The sequence below is a fragment of the Capra hircus genome, chromosome 1, assembly GCF_001704415.2.
Source record: "Capra hircus breed San Clemente chromosome 1, ASM170441v1, whole genome shotgun sequence".
In the NCBI taxonomy this organism is placed as follows: domain Eukaryota; kingdom Metazoa; phylum Chordata; class Mammalia; order Artiodactyla; family Bovidae; genus Capra; species Capra hircus.
Window position 1 is genome coordinate 28,491,658 of NC_030808.1, and position 20,165 is coordinate 28,511,822.

A 20,165-nucleotide genomic window follows, 5' to 3' on the forward strand; every position below is an offset into this window, starting at 1 on the left:
GGTGTCTTCTGCATGTCTGAGGTTATTGATATTTCTCTGGGCAGTCTTTATTCCAGCTTGTGCTTCCTCCAGCCCAGTGTTTCTCATGATGTACTCTGCATATAGGTTAAATAAGCAGGGTACAATATACAGCCTTGATGTACTCCTTTTCCTATTTGGAACTAGTCTGTTGTTCCATGTCCAGTTCTAACTGTTGCTTCCTGACCTGCATACAGATTTCTCCAGAGGCAGGTCAGGTGGTCTTGTATGCCCATCTCTTTCAGAATTTTCCACAGTTTATTGTGATCCAACAGTCAATGGCATTGGCATAGTCAATAAAGCAGAAAGAGATGTTTTTCTGGAACTCTCTTGCTTTTTCCATGATCCAGCAGATGTTGGTAATTTGATCTCTGGTTCCTCTGCCTTTTCTAAAACCAGCTTGAACATCTGGAATTTCATGGTTCGCATATTGCTGAAGCCTGGCTTGGAGAATTTTGAGCATTACTTTACTAGCGTGTGAGATGAGTGCAATTGTGTGGTAGTTTGAGCATTCTTTGACATTGCCTTTCTTTGGGATTGCAATGAAAACTGTCCTTTTCCAGTCCTGTGGCCACTGCTGAGTTTTCCAAATTTTCTGGCATATTGAGTGCAGCACTTTCACAGCATCATCTTTCAGAATTTGAAACAGCTCAACTGGAATTCCATCACCTCTACTAGCTTTGTTTATAGTGATGCTTTCTAAGGCCCACTTGACTTCACATTCCAGGATGTCTGGCTCTAGGTGACTGATCGCACTATCATGATTATCTTCATCATGAAGATCTTTTTTGTACAGTTCTTCTGTGTATTCTTGCACCTCTTCTTAATATCTTCTGCTTAAGTTTATAAATGTCAACTTTAAAACTCAAGATTCTAGACTGTGACAAATTGTATAGAATGATTATTTTATGTCTCTTATCAGTAAGATTAATGGTTTATAACTGGTGGAGCATCAGAATCGGAAATAAATACCTCATGGAAACTCAATGAATGAATTTTGTCTTTGCATGAATTTTAAAAAGAAAATGATAGTCATAATATTGGTATGTTCACATAAATCCAAATGTATTATACTTGAAATGTGGTTGAAGATACCTGCCAGGTGTTGAAAGATCTACATATCACATATTAAATGAACCAATTCCATGAATCATCTGGAGAACATGCAAAAAGTCTTCAGAATGAATTAACCCTCCATGTGTACACAACACTCATTTTTACAAATAAAGGTATCAATTTTTAGAAGGGTGCTAATGATACTTATATAATTTAATGGTCTTTCTTGATTGGCTTTTCATCAAGCCAATGTATAATACACAAAACTCAAAAATAAGAGTTACATGACACTGCAAGAAGCATTCTACAATTTATCAAGATATGTGTTCATGTGTGTTCATAATTACATGTGTGCATATATATATAATTTAGTATTCAACATCAGATTCATGTTTATCTGCCATGCTCTTGTGCAGGGCCTGATTATGGCTGATTGGACAGGTGTCTGCTCTGATGTAATTACCCTGATAAATATCAAATATTTTAATATAATTTTATGCAAACCAGATGATCAAGTGTTGACAAACAGCAATGCTTATTCTAATACTCTAATATATTTTACTGTTAAGGTAAAATTTCATTGCTGACCCAAGTAATGAAGATTTGAGGAAATAGGTTTTATAAACACTAGATACAATGGAAATCATTTAGTTTAGTGAAGAGAAGGCTTAGAGTTGAAAGCATTTCATGTTCAAAGTTCCCTCTTAGAAAGTAAAAATCTACCTGCAAGGCAGGAGACCTGGGTTCAATTCCTGGGTCAGGAAGATCCCATGGAGAAGGAAATGGCAACCCACTCCAGTACTCTTGCTTGGAGAATCCCATGGGCAGAGGAGCCTGGTAGGCTACAATCCATGGGGTCACAAGAGTTGGACATGACTTAGCGACTAAACCACCACCAATGTTCAAAGTATGGTAAATAGAAGCTGGATATATATAAATACAGTAAGTCTAGAAGAAATGGGAGGGCTTTCCTGGTGGTCCTAAGAATCTTCCTTGCAATGCAAGGGGCACCAGCTCGATCCCTGGTCCAGGAAGATCTACATGCCATAGAGTAGCTAAGCCCGTGTGCCACTACTGAGCCAGCACTCTAGAGCCCATGCTCCACAATAAGAGAAGCCACCACAAGGAGAAGCTTGTGTAGTGTAGTGAAAGAGTAGCCCCTGCTCACCAGCAACTAGAGAAAGCCCTCTAGCAACAGTGAAGACTCAGTGCAGCCAAAAAATAAAAATAAAAAATAAATCAGTCAAAAAGAAAAAAAAGGCAATTGGTATAACTGCCAGGAGTCATTGCACACCATTGCTGATCCAAGGGATTTCTTTCCATCTGAAATTTTCTGTTTGGTTGAAAACCACAGCTCAATATATCAATAACTCTGAGAAAATAAAGAGTTAAAGATCACATTTTAAAATCTGTCTTTTTGTAAAGCTTTTGAACTGAATGTATATAGCTTGAAATTTAATGTCTGTAATATTTGCATTCTCCTTTGTTTAGTTTTCACAAGAAGTAAACTGTTTAATGTCTAGTTAAAATGAAAAATCCCATCTTTTTGTTGTTGTTGTTGTTGTTAACCCTGGCTCTAGCCATTCTTGCCAGTCTGGCTGTCTATCTATTTATCCATCTAAATTGATCTCTTCTCTGGCACAAGTCCCTGCTTTCTGAAAGTGCAAATCACTGATGGCTGTAAGATCTTGTTAGTTAGAAAGATTATATTGAACCAAGATTCGTTTTTTAAAATAAAATTTTTAAATGTGTTTGGTATGCAAGTATAGGGCTTCCCTGATGTGGCTCAGTTGGTAAAGAATTCACTTGCAATGTAGGAAATCCAAGTTTAAACCCTGGGTGGGGATCTCCTGGAGAAGGGAATGGCTACCCACTCCAGTATTCTTGCCTGGAAAATCCACGGAAAGAGGAGACTGGAGGGCTGCTCTCCATGGGGTCGCAGAGTTGCACAGGACATAGCGACTAAACCACCAACCATGCAAGTTCAGTTCAATTGTTCAGTCGTGTCAGATTCTCTGCGACCCCATGGAATGCAGCCTGCCAGGCCTCCCTGTCCATCACCAACTTCTGGAGCTTGCTAATGCTCATGTACATCGAGTCAGTGATGCATTCCAACCACCTCATCCTCTGCTGTCCCCTTTTCCTCCTGCCTTCAATCTTTCCCAGCATCAGGCTCTTTTCCAATGAGTCAGTTCTTGCATCAGGATGCAAGCATAAGACAGTCGCTTTTTAAACCATAGTTATTGAAGGTTAAATATAATTCAAGTCCACCCCACCTCAATTTTTTTCTTTAGTTATTTAAACTATAAATCAGTGAGGCAAAAAATATGATAGTTTGTTTGCTTCTACTGAATGCTGTACAAACCTTTGGAAAAATTTGTTGCTGTTTCTTACATTCTTCTGTAGTTTCACAGTCTTAAATAGATGTCTAATTGTTCTTTTCCTCTAAATTTACCATTCTAATAAAATCTTGAGAACTATGAGAAGAAAAAAATGCACTGTTGAAAATAATTCTGTTGTGGGTGGTTAAATGCTGACTCTGTACTAGAGGATATTACTACCTGTCTTAGCTTTTTGATTACAGGCTGCCACAGATTACACTTTGCAATAGATTTTATGATTGGGGTTAAATTATTAATATAATATAAACTAATTTGTTACTAGATTAGATATTTCGAGACTAATTTTTATTAAAGTTCTAAAATTATATATAAAGTGAGAATTTCCAGATCACTATAGTCATTCATCAATATGGTTTATGAAATGATTTTGCTGATGTGTTTATATATAGGAAAAGTGATATATTTTATTCAGTGTACCAAACTAGTTGCTAAGGAATTTATCCCAACCCTCTCCCTCTCTGAACATTACCTGGTGAAAATTTTTTTCCTTCATAGTTATTTCAGCTTGACTTAATACATTTCTAGATTGACATGGAACATTATAAAATCAAAAAGATGAAGTTTTACAGTCAGTATTTGATTTGATATATTCCTTGAAATTTAAATAATGACCCAGCTGAATCCCTGAAAGAGGCTTTTTTTTTTTTTTTTTAATCCCAATTTGCCTTCTATTGAGTTGCGCTATGAACTGACTTCAGAAATATCTGGGAACACAGAGGCAGGTGCAGAAATGGCTTAGAGACTGAGGGAAAGGTGAGGATCAAGTTCTTCTTAGGCTCCTCTGTGAGCAATGGGAAATAAATGAAAAAAAGCAAAATGGCTGTCTGAGGAGGTCTAACAAATAGCTGTGAAAGAAGAAAAGTGAAAAGCAAAGGAGAAAAGGAAAGATATAAGCATCTGAATGCAGAGTTCCAAAGAATAGCAAGAAGAGATATGAAAGCCTTCCTCAGCAATCAATGCAAAGAAATAGAGGAAAACAACAGGATGGGAAAGATTAGAGATCTTTTCAAGAAAATTAGAGATACCAAAGGAACATTTCATGCAAAGATGGGCTCAATAAAGGACAGAAATGGTTGGGACCTAACAAAAGCAGAAGATATTAAGAAGAGGTGGAAAAAATACACAGAAGAATTGTACAAAAGAGATCTTCATGACCAAGATAATCATGATGGTGTGATCACTCAACTAGAGCCAGACATCCTGGAATGTGAAGTCAAGTGGGACTTAGAAAGCATCACGATAAACAAAGCTAGTGGAGGTGATGGAATTCCAGATGAGCTATTACAAATCCTGAAAGATGATGCTGTGAAAGTGCTGCACTCAATATGCCAGCAAATTTGGAAAACTCAGCAGAGGCCACAGGACTGGAAAACGTCAGTTTTCATTCCAATCCCAAAGAAAGGCAATGCAAAAGAATGCTCAAACTACCACACAATTGCACTCATTTCACACGCTAGTAAAGTAATGCTCAAAATTCTCCAAGCCAGGCTTCAGCAATACGTGAACTATGAAATTCCAGATGTTCAAGCTGATTTTAGAAAAGGCAGAGGAATCAGAGATCAAATTACCAACATCTGCTGGATCATGAAAAAAGCAAGAGAGTTCCAGAAAAACATCTCTTTCTGCTTTATTGACTAGGCCAAAGCCTTTGACTGTGTGGATCACAATAAACTGTGGAAAATTCTGAAAGAGATGGGAATACCAGGCCATCAGACCTACCTCTTGAGAAACCTGTATGCAGGTCAGGAAGCAACAGTTAGAACTGGACATGGAACAACAGACTAGTTCCAAATAGGAAAAGGAGTACATCAAGGCTGTATATTGTACCCTGCTTATTTAACTTATATGCAGAGTACATCATGAGAAACACTGGGCTGGAGGAAGCACAAGCTGGAATCAAGATTGGTGGGAGAAATATCAATAACCTCAGATATGCAGAAGACACCACCCTTGGCAGAAAGTGAAGAGGAACTAAAGCGCCTCTTGATGAAAGTGAAAGTGGAGAGTGAAAAAGTTGGCTTAAAGCTCAACATTCAGAAAACGAAGATCATGGCATCCGGTCCCATCACTTCATAGGAAATAGATGGGGAAACAGTGGAAACAGTGGCAGGCTTTATTTTTGGGGCTCCAAAATCACTGCAGATGGTGATTGCAGCCATGAAATTAAAAGACTCTTACTCCTTGGAAGAAAAGTTATGACCAACCTAGATAGCATATTGAAAAACAGAGACATTACTTTGCTAACAAATGTCCGTCTAGTCAAGGGTATGGTTTTTCCTGTGGTCATGTATGGATGTGAGAGTTGGACTGTGAAGAAAGCTGAGAGCCGAAGAATTGATGCTTTTGAACTGTGGTGTTGGAGAAGACTCTCGAGAGTCCCTTGGACTGCAGGAAGATCCAACCAGTCCATATTAAAGGAAATCAGTCCTGGGTGTTCCTTGAAAGGTATGATGTTGAATCTGAAACTCCAATACTTTGGCCACCTCATGTGAAGTGTTGACTCATTGGAAAAGGCCCTGATGCTGGGAGGGATTGGTTTCAGGAGAAGAAGGGGACAACAGAGAATGAGATGGCTGGATGGCATCACCGAATTGATGAACATGAGTTTGAGTGAACTCCGGGAGTTGGTGATGGACAGGGAGTCCTGGTGTGCTGTGATTCATGGGGTCACCAAGGGTGGGATGTGACTGAGCGACTGAACTGAACTGATAGTAATTAAAGTTTTCACCTGTGGAAAGGCAACATGAGTTGTAATTTCTACTCACTTTGTGGAATTTCTCCAATCAGCTCCATTCTTAGTGAGAAATTCTGCCCTTCTGAGTTATTCAAAATAGAAGACAGAATGTCAGTTTATGTGCCAATAACAGGTCTGCAAACCTGTATCTTCTTTAAAAAGCCAATTTAGATTGTGACTACTGTGTAGCACATTTGAGTTAGATTTAGAGTTATACAAATGAAAAACTTAAATCAACTCTGACTTTAGAGGTAATCATATATCTAAGCATAATTTCTCTCTTTTAGGAAGTGACTGCTTTATTTGTCCCCATTTCTATCCTGGTTTCTCTAGAGATCTCTATAAAATTATGTTTTCATGGAAAGCTCACAGCACAGTTTAATTTCCAAGAGCCATGCAGAGATTTCATATATTTGTAATTGTGTAGTAGTCTCTCTGTAAAGCCCTTTGGTATCTAAAATTTGGAGCTCAGGGAAGTTAAAATATCACCTATCAGCATTCTTGAGGACACAAAGGAGGCTGTGAGGGGTTAAGCTCTTCCCTGAGACCACACTACTGCCAGTAATCCTACACCCGGACAGACTTAAATTGAATTTTAGCCATCTGTGTACATGCTCAACTCTGAGAGAAAGTTTTGTGGGTTTTGTTTTTATTTTAACCACATGGGGGATTCAGGCAGAGACAGTGGCTGAAATGGAATCCATTGCATCAAATGGCTTGTGTGCTGATTGAATTTAAAATTGGACTTTCTTATTCCCTGATTTTTGCTTCAAAGATGTGTAAAGTGGGAGGCAGGTGTCTTGTAAATAAAAAAATGTGAATCAGCTACAAAACATGGAATGGGGGAGAATAAAGAGCTTCCATTGTTCATTAGAAAAAAAGAGATGAAGAATAGGAGTTTGTATAACATAAACAGTCTTGGCAGTTCCAGAAGTCAGTTTTCGGTCAATGATACAAATATCAAGATTCTTCTCTAGATATAGCTTTCACTAAATTTTAACAAGAAGGTTGGGATAACTTCATCTGAAAAACAACACTACAATCTCTAAAATATGCTTTTCCCTTTATTTACCAAGATTTTTTAAAAAGAAATAGAAATAAAATATCTATCTTCCAAAAGAATCTTTGGAAAATAAGATATATTTGTAGCATGATAGACTGAAAAATGTCTACCATGTGCCCTACGTATTATGTCACACTTAAATATTTGCAATATAAGTTCCATCCAATATTTTGAAAACATTTTAGTTAACTTAAATGATTCACACAAACTATATTATTTTAAAGAGAGAGAAGGCAGCCAATTTCAGCCTCAGTAAGATGAGGCATCATTCTGTTGCAAGGTAGCAGATCCGAACATATTTTCAGTATGTATTAGAATTTCCTTACTTTGGTTTTTCTATCAAAATCATACACTAAAATTCGATATTCTCCTTTCAAATAAAGCAAATTCCCTGTTGTCTTGAAGAAGGTTGTTCTTAGCCATCTTGAATTTAAAAAGGAAAGCTCCAACAGCAGTCAACAAATAAGAAACACACTGGTTACTTAAAAATACTCTCTTGGGCATTGTCCAAGAAACTCTGGGGACCCAAGGGAAATAGAGTATTTTAAGAGAAACAAAAACATACTTCAAAGAAAGAGGTATTGAATTTCTTCCTGAATGTTTTTATGTCCAGCCTCTGTTGAAATAGGGAATAGGGATTTTAATAGCCTGTATCTTCTTTTCATGGTGGATCTTGGTTGTACAGGCTCAAATGATAAAATCACTGAGATCGGGCATTCTAGTTGATTATAAAAGAATAAGACCATGAAAAAACTAAAAGCATATAGTTGATGGGAAAAAGTCTTAACTAGAAACTAAGCTCCCAGTAAGACTACATCAGGTAGGATCCAGGCCCCAAAACAATCAGGTACAAATGATGAGGAAAGGAGCAAGAAATGATCTTGAAAAAGGAACTAAGAATTCTAATGATGAACAATAACAATATCAGAAAGAGTGAAGCTAAGATATTTCTCAGAACTGTTATATGAAATAAATAAGTATCTTTGATAATAATTTTATCAGATCACATGGAAAACATATTCACTATAGAAAACCAGAAAATGAAAATAGACTGTATAGACACACAGACAACCATTATGAATATTTTAGCACATTTTCATTCTCATTTCTGTATGCGTTTGCATGAATGAAATAATAAAAGATTGCTTCTCCCCCATCTTTCTTTATCACTTTATCCCACAGCACCTTTCAGATGATAGGATTAACTTTAAATGCCCCCTGCCCTGAATGTGAGGTTATATACAGCCTAAATGTTTTCTTAAGTGCAAAATGAGATTTGAAATGTATTGCGATATTGAGGATGAAGCTTTTATTTGTAAGCAACAGGCTTTGATAATGCAGAATAGGATTCCTAGGTTCCAAGAAGGCAGTGTCTGTAAGACATAAAGTGAGATTTTATGAAATAAATCATAGAGTAATTTCTTTAAGAGTTCTTTCCCTTCTGATATAATATAACTACAGCTGATTGGCAAGGGACAGGATATCTAAGAGCATGACAGTGGAGCAGACAATGATCTTGCTGCTGCCCTCTTCTAGCATTAAATCTCTGCATGTGAGTGTGATAGGACCCTGAGCAGAAGGCTTGCCAAGGCAGAATTATGAGGGCTCCAGGGCTGTGAGTTTTCATATGTATCCCAGTACCTGATACCACTTGAGCCATAGTAAGAGAGGGATCTATGTATAAAGTCTTGAGAATTTCAGGGAAAATAGTTGAGGCCCCTTGAATCTCATATTAGAAAGGGAGGAGAAAATGCTAAGGGGTCAGCCAACTAGTAGAGGATTGGAATTGTGATTAGGCAGACTCAGAGAAAAGGGACTATGAGTTCAGAAGCTGGGATGGGAGCATGGGTAATTTCAATCAAATGAAAATTATATGGGTGGCAAATCAATACTGTCATATATTTACTGATGTGCTAATGTTAGACACTTTATTTATATAATAAATACTGCATTTATATTTTAGTGTGTCTTACTGATGAGTGAGTCTATAATGATAAATTCCTAACAGTATAGCTGCTGGATCAAGAAATATTATTTTATACATTATAAATTTTAGAACATGCCATTTTTTTTCTCCAAATGATATTGACAAAGAGTTTCTTTTGTCCCAACACAGGACAATAACATTTAAAATCATTTGGTAATTTGAAAGGCCAGGATATGGCAGTTTCTTTGATTGCTAAAAGATGCTAAAGTCTGTGAAGTCATAGTTAATATAGTGTTGGGAGAAATCTTTGAGAACACATAGCTGCTAACTGACCTTCTACCTGGACCTGGAGAATAGGAGATACCTCTTGGAATGTGTGTTCTTCTTGCCCTTTCATCCCCAGAAGTTACCCCAAGGATACAGCCTTGAGATAACAATGTAGTGTTGAGACATACAACATTGTGTATACACATTGGACATCTGGATGGCACGCACAATAGAATCCAGTTAAGGCCTCTACATAAATTTCTGAGATTTGGTGGGCAGGTGTAGAGATCAATTCATCTTGCAACTACCCAAAACAAATGTCACATTTAAATTCCCTTGTTTATTTAACCTTCCACCTGCCAGTATGGAGTGACTTTCTCTTTCTTCTCTCTCTCTCTGCCTTCCACATTTGTGAGCCTATTTCAGATTAAACCTGGGATGTTCCCAAGAAGATTGGGATTTACTATAGATTTTATAAAGTTTTCTTCTGCTTCTTCAAGTAAAATAGGGTTATCTCATAGGGAAATGTTTGTTTTGCTTCTCAGATTGCCTCCATTCATGTATCCGAGTTGGTCTCTGTTTGTTTATATATATAATAGAGCAGAGGAGGCCTGTGTTCAGAAATGGAGTAAAAATAAATTGGTTCCATGACTGTATGAGTCCCTGTTCAAGTGTTTCCATGATGAAAGGAGAAGAGAAAGTTGAGATTTTCTGGAGTCTGAATTTGCCACACTAAAAATCTGGTTGACTAAGGGAAGCAAGGAAGGAGCTTCAGCTGTCAGTGTCTGTCTGGAAGGGATCTTCATTGCTGTTCTGAAGGTTTTCTTTCTCTCTCTCTTTTTTTTTTTTTCTTTTTTTTTTTTTTTTTTTTCAGTCGGCTGAAGTTAGTTTGATCACTGAGCCCTGTTCGCTGATTGGCATCTTGATTATAAAGGGAGAAAATTTAACACATGTACTAAGTTGAATCAGAAATTGAACAAGTTGAACCAGAAATCAGTATACATGTGTTAAGGCTTTTTGTTCAGAGCATTCTATGATTTATATCACCATCAGCAATGCATGAAAATGTGTATACCCCTACATATTTCAATGTGTAATATGATAGCTAAAACTTTTATGTTATTGTTGTATAAATTTAATTTCATTGAATGAAGGTGATTAATTTCTCATATGATTTTTCTTATTTTTTCCTTTAATATTTGCTAACCAGAGAAATATCAATAATCTCAGATATGCAGATGACACCACCCTTATGGCAGAAAGTGAAGAGGAGCTAAAAAGCCTCTTGATGAAAGTGAAAGAGGAGAGTGAAAAAGTTGGCTTAAAGTTCAACATTCAGAAAATGAAGATCATGGCATACGGTCCATCACTTCATAGGAAATAGATGGGGAAACAGTGGAAACAGTGTCAGACTTTATTTTGGGGGGGGGCTCCAAAATCGCTGCAGATGGTGATTGCAGCCATGAAATTAAAAGACCCTTACTCTTTGGAAGAAAAGTTATGACCAACCTAGATGGCATATTGAAGAGCAGAGACATTACTTTGCCGACAAAGGTCTGTCTAGTCAAGGCTATGGTTTTTCCAGTAGTCATGTATGGATGTGAAAGTGGGACTGTGAAGAAAGCTGAGCACTGTAGAATTGATGCTTTTGAACTGTGGTGGTGGAGAAGACTCTTGAGAGTCCCTTGGACTGTAAGGAGATCCAACCAGTCCATTCTGAAGGAGATCAGTCCTGGGTGTTTGGAAGGAATGATGCTGAAACTGAAACTCAAGTACTTTGGCCACCTCATGCGAAGAGTTGACTCATTGGAAAAGACTCTGATGCTGGGAAGGATTGGGGGCAGGAGGAGAAGGGGATGATAGAGGATGATATAGCTGGATGGCATCACTGACTCGATGGATATGAGTTTGAGTGAACTCCGGGAGTTGTTGAGGGACAGGGAGGCCTGGTGTGCTGCAGTTCATGGGTCAGTTCAAAGAGTCAGACACGACTGAGGGACTGAACTGAATTGAACCTATTTGAAAGATGTATAATGAATTACCCCCAAATTTAGTAGCTTAAAACAATAAACATTTATGAGCTTAGAGTTTTTCAGGGTAAAGAATTCAGAGGTAGCTTCATTGGGTGATTCTGGATCAAATACTCTTAAAATGCAGTAGTCAAGATGTTGCCTTGGGATAGAAGGCTTGACTGGGCCTGGAGGATCCACTTCCATGATGACTCACTTATGGGATTATTAGCAAACAGCATTCTTTGCTGGTGGCTGTTGGCAAGAGGCTTTAGTTCCTCTCAAGGTGGACTTCTCCACAGGCTAGCTTAAGTGTCTTCATAGTATTGAAGTTGGTTTGCCCCAGAGCAAGTAATTCAAGATAACAAGACAGAAGCCTCAATTGTCTTTTATGATTTTGCTTCAGATATCACAATCCATAAAAAAAATAGTTAAAGTTTACAATGGTAACAAAATTATGTTAACTTGAATTAAAACTAAAGCATATGCCTGAAACTGAATAAGAATTATAAAATTATATCAAAAAACATGAAAGGAGATTTAAATTAAGTGATATTATATGTTCATGAAAAAACCCCATAACAAAATTTTTATGTCTTCCTGTTTGGCCTATATATTTGACATAATTGAAATGTTAAAAGATGGTAGATAGTAACAAGATATTAATTCTAAGATTAAGAGTTGTAAGAGTTGGACTTTAAAGAAGGCTGAGCATCAAAGAATTGATGCCTTCCAGTTGTGATGTAGCAGAACACTCTTGAGAGTCCCTTGGGCAGCAAGGAGTTCAAATCAGTCAATAAAGGAAATCAACCATTTTACTCACTGGAAGAACTGATGCTGAAGCTCCATTCCTTTGACCACCTAATGTGAAGAATGGACTCATTGGAAAAGACCCTGATGCTGGGAAAGATTGAAAGCAGGAGGAGAAGGGGACAACAGAGGATGAGACGGTTGGATGGGATCACCAACCTGATGGACATGAGTTAGAGCAGACTCCAGGAGATAGTAAAGGACAGGAAGCCTGGTGTGCTACAGTTCATGGGGTTTCAGAGAGTTGGACAGGATTTAGCGAATGAAAAACAAGTTCTAAAATGTATATTACAGAGGAAACTGCTAACAATAGCCTAGTCACTCTTGAAAAAGAATTAAAAAAAGATTTTCCTTATCTGTTATCAAAGCTTCTTATAAAGCTAATATAGTATAACATTAAGCCAATGGCTGTATATACTAACACACAGAACACATGATAGAATTTAGAAACATCAATTCAAACTAAAATTCAAAACTTAATTTTTTATGAAATATTTTGGTTATCTTCCTTTTTAAAGAGCAATAATTATGGAAAAAGAATTGATGGATTTGATTACATGAAGATTAAGGATGTTTCTTCATCAAAAAGTAGAAAGATAAGTCACACGCTAGCAGTGGATATGTGCAACATAAATAACTGACAAAATAGCAATAGGTACAAAAATAAATGAACTGCCAAGAATAAAAATATCATATACAATAATAGGCCAGAAACATGAACAGTTATGGCAGACCTGTGCTAGGGTGGCCCCTGTCAACATTCCTGCCTCCTTGTATTCAAGCATTGTGTAATCCCCTCCTTTTGAGTATAGGCAGGGCCCATGAATTACTTCTAACCAACAGCATATGGCAAAGGTGATGAAATGTCAGTTTCAGGATTATATTACATAAGATTGCTAGCAGACGTGCTGGAGACTTCTTGCATACTTAATGAAGTAAACTACCTTTCTGAGAAAGTCCTTATGGCAGAGAAATGTTGGCATACTTTAGTAACTAGGATAACTTCTAGGGACTATAGGTGTCTTCACTTGACAGTTGTCAAGGAACTGAAGCCCTTGGTCCAATAGTCATACAAGATGAAGAACGCCAATAGTGTGGATGAACTTGGAAATGAATTCTTCCCCAATTTTAAGTATCCAGGTGAAAATGCAGATTGGCCTCACTTTGCATTGTGAAACTCTAAGCAGGGGAACTAGCTAAGCCTTGCCTAGACTTGCGACCCATGGGAATGCTGAGATAAATTTTTTTTTAAAATGACTTAAATTTGTGGTGAGTTGTTACACAGCTATAGTTAACTAATACAACATGTATTTTACTGAACTTGAAAAGCATAGAACAGGCTTTTGGACTCTGTGGGAGAGGGAGAGGGTAGGATGATTTGGGAGAATGGCATTGAAACATGTATAATATCATATATGAAATGAATCGCCAGGTTTGATGCATGATACTGGATGCTTGGGGCTCGTGCACTGGGACGACCCAGAGGGATGGTACAGGGAGGGAGGAGGGAGGGAGGTTCAGGATGGGGAACACGTGTATACCTGTGGCGGATTCATGTTGATGTATGGCAAAACCAATACAGTATTGTAAAGTAATTAACCTCCAATTAAAATAAATAAATTTATATTAAAAAAGAAAAGCATATGGCCCAAACAAATATACTTAATCTACTTAGTCATCATAAAATTGCAAATCAGTATATTGAAAAAATGTAAACATCTGAAAATAACAAGTGCTGATATAGAGTAAAGTAGAATTCATTTTCTTTGGATATTTAAAGTTGTTCAATCACTTAGAAAATCAGTTTGAAATTTTCTTGAATAGCTGAGCAGTGGATTTTTTCCTAAAATGGAAGGATAAGGGGGCTGGACTAGGAAAAGAGGACATACATGAGACTAGGGAAAGAATACATAGGTAATGAAAGTTCTCATGCTTGTGCTGAGTGGCAACTGACAAGTGTTCGTTTTGTTATTATATTCATAATTTCTTATGTTATACATATTTTGAATATTTCATGAATGTTTTAAATGTTATATGATGTAAAAATTATGAAGTGCAGTAGTAATAAAGAAATCCTTTAAAGTATTTTAAAATTTAAACAGATTTTTAAAAAGAGACAATGTTTGCTGTAAAAATATCAAAAAATACCGACCCCTGCTGTCAATGTGTATGCACGTGTGTGTGTGTTTGTGAGAGGATGAGAAAGAGAAAGTATTAGAAATCAGCAAAATTGTGATGAAGTATGAATGACACCATGAAAATATTCTAATACCACCTTTCTCAGAATATATATATTTATGCAATAAATTTAAGATTCTTTTTCTAATTTCAGATGATATTTAATTTCCTATATTTGAAGTTTGATAGTCACTGGGCTCTTTGCACCTCAGAATTGTATGCTAATACTCCCTTGGAGATAAATACCATGACCATCATCTAAGATCTGAAAAAGTGTCATTTACTATTTTTGAAAAATTGTGTCAGATGACCTGCAGAAAATATATTAATTTACCTCTCTTTTTCATAAGAACATTCAATGCTACTCAGAAATAGATGATATGAATCTTAATATTATCACTATTAAGTAGAATGAAATATTGCATGACCAGAAATGATATAACAAATTTTTATCAAGTTAACCTTTTAATTTTATTTTCTTTGTATAGTATATGATAATGAAATATTTCATAATTCCAAAAATCCAGTCATACACAGAACCTTAGAATTGACCACATTAAATATTAAAATTGAGTCTTTCCCATGTACTCCAATGTTCATCGCAGCACTGTTTATAATAGCCAGGACATGGAAACAACCTAGATGTCCATCAGCAGATGAATGGATAAGAAAGCTGTGGTACCTATACACAGTGGAGTATTACTCAGCCATTAAAAATAATACATTTGAATCAGTTCTAATGAGATGGATGAAACTGGAGCTGATTATACAGAGTGAAGTAAGCCAGAAAGAAAACCACCAATACAGTATACTGACACATATATACGGAATTTAGAAATATGGTAATGATGACCCTGGATGCAAGACAGCAAAAGAGACACAGATGTATAGAACAGACTTTTGGACTCAGAGGGAGAGGGAGAGGGTGGGATGATTTGGGAGAATGGCATTGAAACATGTATACTATCATGTAAGAAATGAAGTGCCAGTCTATGTTCGATCCAGGATACAGGATGCTTGGGGCTGCTGCATGGGGATGATCCAGAGAGATGATATGGGGTGGGGGGTGGGAGTTGGGAGGGGGTTTCAGGGTTGGGAGCTTGTATACACCCGTGGTGGATTCATGTCAATGTATGGCAAAACCAATACAGTATTGTAAAGTAAAATAAAGCAAAATTGAGTCTTTGATACATTAAGAATGTCAAAATAAAACTTTTGTTATTTGAAATCAACTCCACTGACTCAGCAATTCTATTTTCCCACTGATTTTTCCCAACAATTAAAAAATGATTTTTAATGAAATATTTCATAAATGAATGGCAAATTTTTGTGTATATTTTTCATAGCTCTCCAAATTTATACACACACACATATCTATATATAAATGTATACAAACGTGTGTAGGCAATTTTTATTTTTTTCCTATAAGGTGATTTTAAGACAGACATGGCCACGAAAATAGGCGACTGTAATATTTTTATAACCTTAAAAACAAAAGAAAAAACTAGAAGTGTCCTTGTATAACTTCAAGATCTGTTTGACTTTCAGGTAAAATCAAAGACTTTTCTATATTTTATTCCCATTTTTATATTGAGCTTATTTTAGTCTCAGTAGAACTATGATATACTGTTCTCAGTGGAATAAGAAACAAGTAACATGGATGGCTTAATAGGGAATTTGACTTTGAATTTATTTCCTATTTAAGCTTCAAGAAATTTTCACAAAGACTGAAATGTTTTGGACTATTTTTAAAAGAACAAACAGAATTCTCCCTGCTCATACACTATCTACAGGCTAAAAAGCACTCTGACAGCTAAAAAAAAAATCTCTTTGAGATGGCAGAATGGAACCCCGAGTACAGTACTTCCTCTAGCATAATGTCATTGAACAGTTCTAAGTCCTTTGTTCTTTCTAAGCCTACTTTGAAAATGGAAAAGTTAAAGATGTGCATACGATATAATGGAATTCTTTGTGCCGTCTTTTATGAGAACAGGATATTTCATGATTGAAGAAATCCATGAAATTTTGCTATTAAAGGTCCATCCTTTTCTTTGAGTTTGAACATGGAGCTAGGTTACTTTTTTGTTCTTCCATGTATTGACAAATCCATTATCAATTCTCTTTTTGATGCTTATTTTTCTCTAATGTCTCTGTCAAAACAGATGCAACTTCTGAATATAAGATAGGTAGAGGTGACTTTATTTATAATAAAAGAAGTAGATTAAACAGGAAGTGATTTGTCCCCCAAAATATTTTTTCACGTTTTAGCAAGTAACAAAAAAATTTTGTCAATAGTCTTAATTCTAGAAAGATGTGGTAATATCATTAAATATTTGTCAAATAAATTTTTGTTCAATACCTGGTTATTTATTCCAAAGGAAGAGATTCTTCACATATCAATTCATAAAACAATACATTTTGGAATATTCTCAAATAAAACATTTAACAGATGCCATGCAAAAATCAACACAACCAAATCATCCCACCCTCTCCCTCTTCCACAGAGTCCACAAGTCTGTTCTATACATCTGTGTCTCTTTAACTGTCTCGCAGGGGCTGGTGCACTGGGATGACCCAGAGAGATGATATGGGGAGAGAGGTGGAAGTGGGGTTCAGGATTGGGAACTCATGTACACCCGTGGTGATGTCAATGTATGGCAAAACCAATACAGTACTGTAAAGTAAAATAAAAATAAATAAATAAAAATAAAACAAAAAATCAACACAACCCACTTTTTAAAATTATTTTAAGTGACAGTTTAACCATGGTTGCTCTCACTTTGTAAAATCTGACTTACAAATATAATTTAAAAAAAAAGACATTTTCTTGAATATGCTCTTAACATTTCTCCCAATTCCAAATATGAAAGAATTCTGTTTTGAAAATTACTTGAAATAGTACAACTAATTATGTTAATTTTATTACTCTAAGATTACTTTATTATTTTCATAGTCTTGATTTTAAGCATCATAAAGCCAAAGAACACCACTTTGCAGCCATTTCTAAGCTTGGTTTTTCATTAAATCCCTGGAAAATGTGTGGCTCTGCAAAGGAATAGTTCAACTGAGACTTGGCATCTGTAACTAAGATTACTAAAAGTAATTTTCATTTGAGATTTTCATATATGTTGCCATTTTTATACAAGGCAATTACGTAAAAAGTGTATTCTATTCCTACAGGTTTAACAAACAATTTTTCGTTGTCCACTTGTTCAATACATTTGAAAAGAAAGTGAAAAACAAACATCTTACCATGTAATAGATACATGTTCTTGGCTGGCATAGGTTAGAGGATTTATTGTACTACTATGACCTAAGGCTAGTTAGGAAACAACATGATTTGTTAGTAATGATTCACTAACACAGCTTATTTACCAAACTATTAGCAAATATTCCAAGATAGGAGTGCAGATATAGTTTCCTCACAGATTGAAGTTATATTTTTTCTAAAATATTACCCACAGCTTGACATGATGTAAACTTATTCCATAAAGACAATATGTTGCTATTTGAATTTTGCATGAAATATTAACTAGATCAAGGAACAGCATTTGTTGTTCAATCACCCAGTTTTGTCCGACTCTTTGTGACCCCATGGACTGCAGCACGCCAGACCTCCTCGTCCCTCACCATCTCCCAAAGTTTGCCCAAGTTCGTGTCCATTGCACTGGTGATGTTATCCAGCCATTTCATCCTTTGACACCCTCTTCTCCATCTTCCCTCAATCTTTCCCAGCGTCAGGGACTTTTCCAATGAGTCAGCTGTTTGCATCAGATGACCAAAATACTGGAGTGAGGAACAGCATTGTATAGCTTAAATTCTATCTTGGTAGACAAAATATATGACTAAACTAGGATAAAAGATTAAAAGTCCCTGCATCAAGAACAATTTAAAATTATACAAAAATAGTGAGACTCAGATATAGTTTTAGATTAGACTGTTACTCACCAGTTTGTTTTCTTCTTCTTTTTTTTTTTTTGTTGTTCTGTTTCTCCAGTTCCTTATGCACTATCTTACCTTTCAACTGCTGTATTTATAAGTCTGAAGTTCCAGTATTTATTAGTCTAATTGTCTAAAGTTATTCTTAAATGCCCCCTAATTGTGTGGCTCCTTTAAAGCTTTTCTGGACCTGATCAATCTTCTTTCCCCAAAAGTTGTTAGATTTTTATTCATAGCTGATGCTAAAAAAATTACCTGGATTTTAAATGATAGCAGAATTCTTTTAATGCCTTCTTGCATATTAACATATATTCCTAATAATTAATCTGAAAAAGGATATTTAAGAAAATTATGTTTCACCTGTATGTTGTTGGCATTTGTTGGATACAGTATAAATCACAAATAGATTTCTGGGATTATATGGATACCTTGATTAAAACATTGAAAATACTAGCAACTATAATATAACTCCTGGATGATAACATTAAATTATTCTAATGAGTGATTTAAAAGTTAATTGACTACTTTTATAACAGTAACAAATGGAAAAAGATATTACATTGCCTGAACATTTTTCAAAAAATTAATGAGGCAATAAGAGCTATGTAAAGCAGGTAATCACTTGTTAATTGATCTGTTATTAGGATTATATTAAACCTGGAGTAATATATTTGCTTCCAGATATCTTTAAAATGGACAAGGTGGTCACACCCTTCCTGAAAAATCTTTAGTCTGTTGCTTAGGTAACCACTTAGCCATTTATTACAATAGGGAGAGGAGTTGACAGATCATTAGTGAAATAAATAAATGATCTCTGTGAACTCATATCTATCTACATGTACTGACTGTCTTGTGATGTGAGAATACATTACAGCCCTCAATAGGCATGCCTCCAAAGTGTTTGATGGGAAGAGTGTTATGCTGGGGAAAATAAATGCAAAGAAAAATTACCACCCTGTGAGAATTAATTTGCTTTGATTTCACTTGAAAACTTCTAGATATATTCAGCAGGATTCCTCAGTGAAGCCCACATGTGAGTTAGCCAGGAGGATGAATGGAATAACTCACCTTTCAGCATGACTTTGTTGGCATCCTTCAAACATTGAAAACTATTAGAACCCATTATAGGGTCTTTACCCCTCTCCCACCCCAACTTCATATTTTAGACCTAATTACATCTATGAACAAGGCTATGTTTTCAGATACGGCAGTTATAAAAGATTCAAACTCATCTACACACCAATGTCACTTTTCTTTCCTTTCATCATCTAATTTATGGAGAATATCTTTCTTTTTAATCCTTCACTTGAAATCTGAAGTATATTTTTTGGTGACCTCTTCTTTTCATACACTTTTCGGAAATATTTCCCCCATAATTTTCACATAAACAAAAATAACCCTTTTTATTGGTCTGTGTTAAAGCTTGACATAAGAGCCATAAGATCTGACCTGTCCAAATCAGACATGCTGTCTTCTTTCACCCTAACAAACAAGAACATGTTAATCATGTAGTGAACCAATAAAGATGAATGCCTGATTAACTCCCCGGCTAGAATTAATTACAATGGAAGCAATTGTTCTCACAACCTAAATTAGAGCTTGTAAATGATATGAGTAGTCAATGAATTACTGCTTCTGATATGGTGTTAAAAAATGTGTACTAGATATATCTTATTCCTACCAATAACAGGTTATCTAGTGGTGATGAGATTCACATTTCTAACATAAACTAATGTATAATTATACTAGCCATTTTTATTAG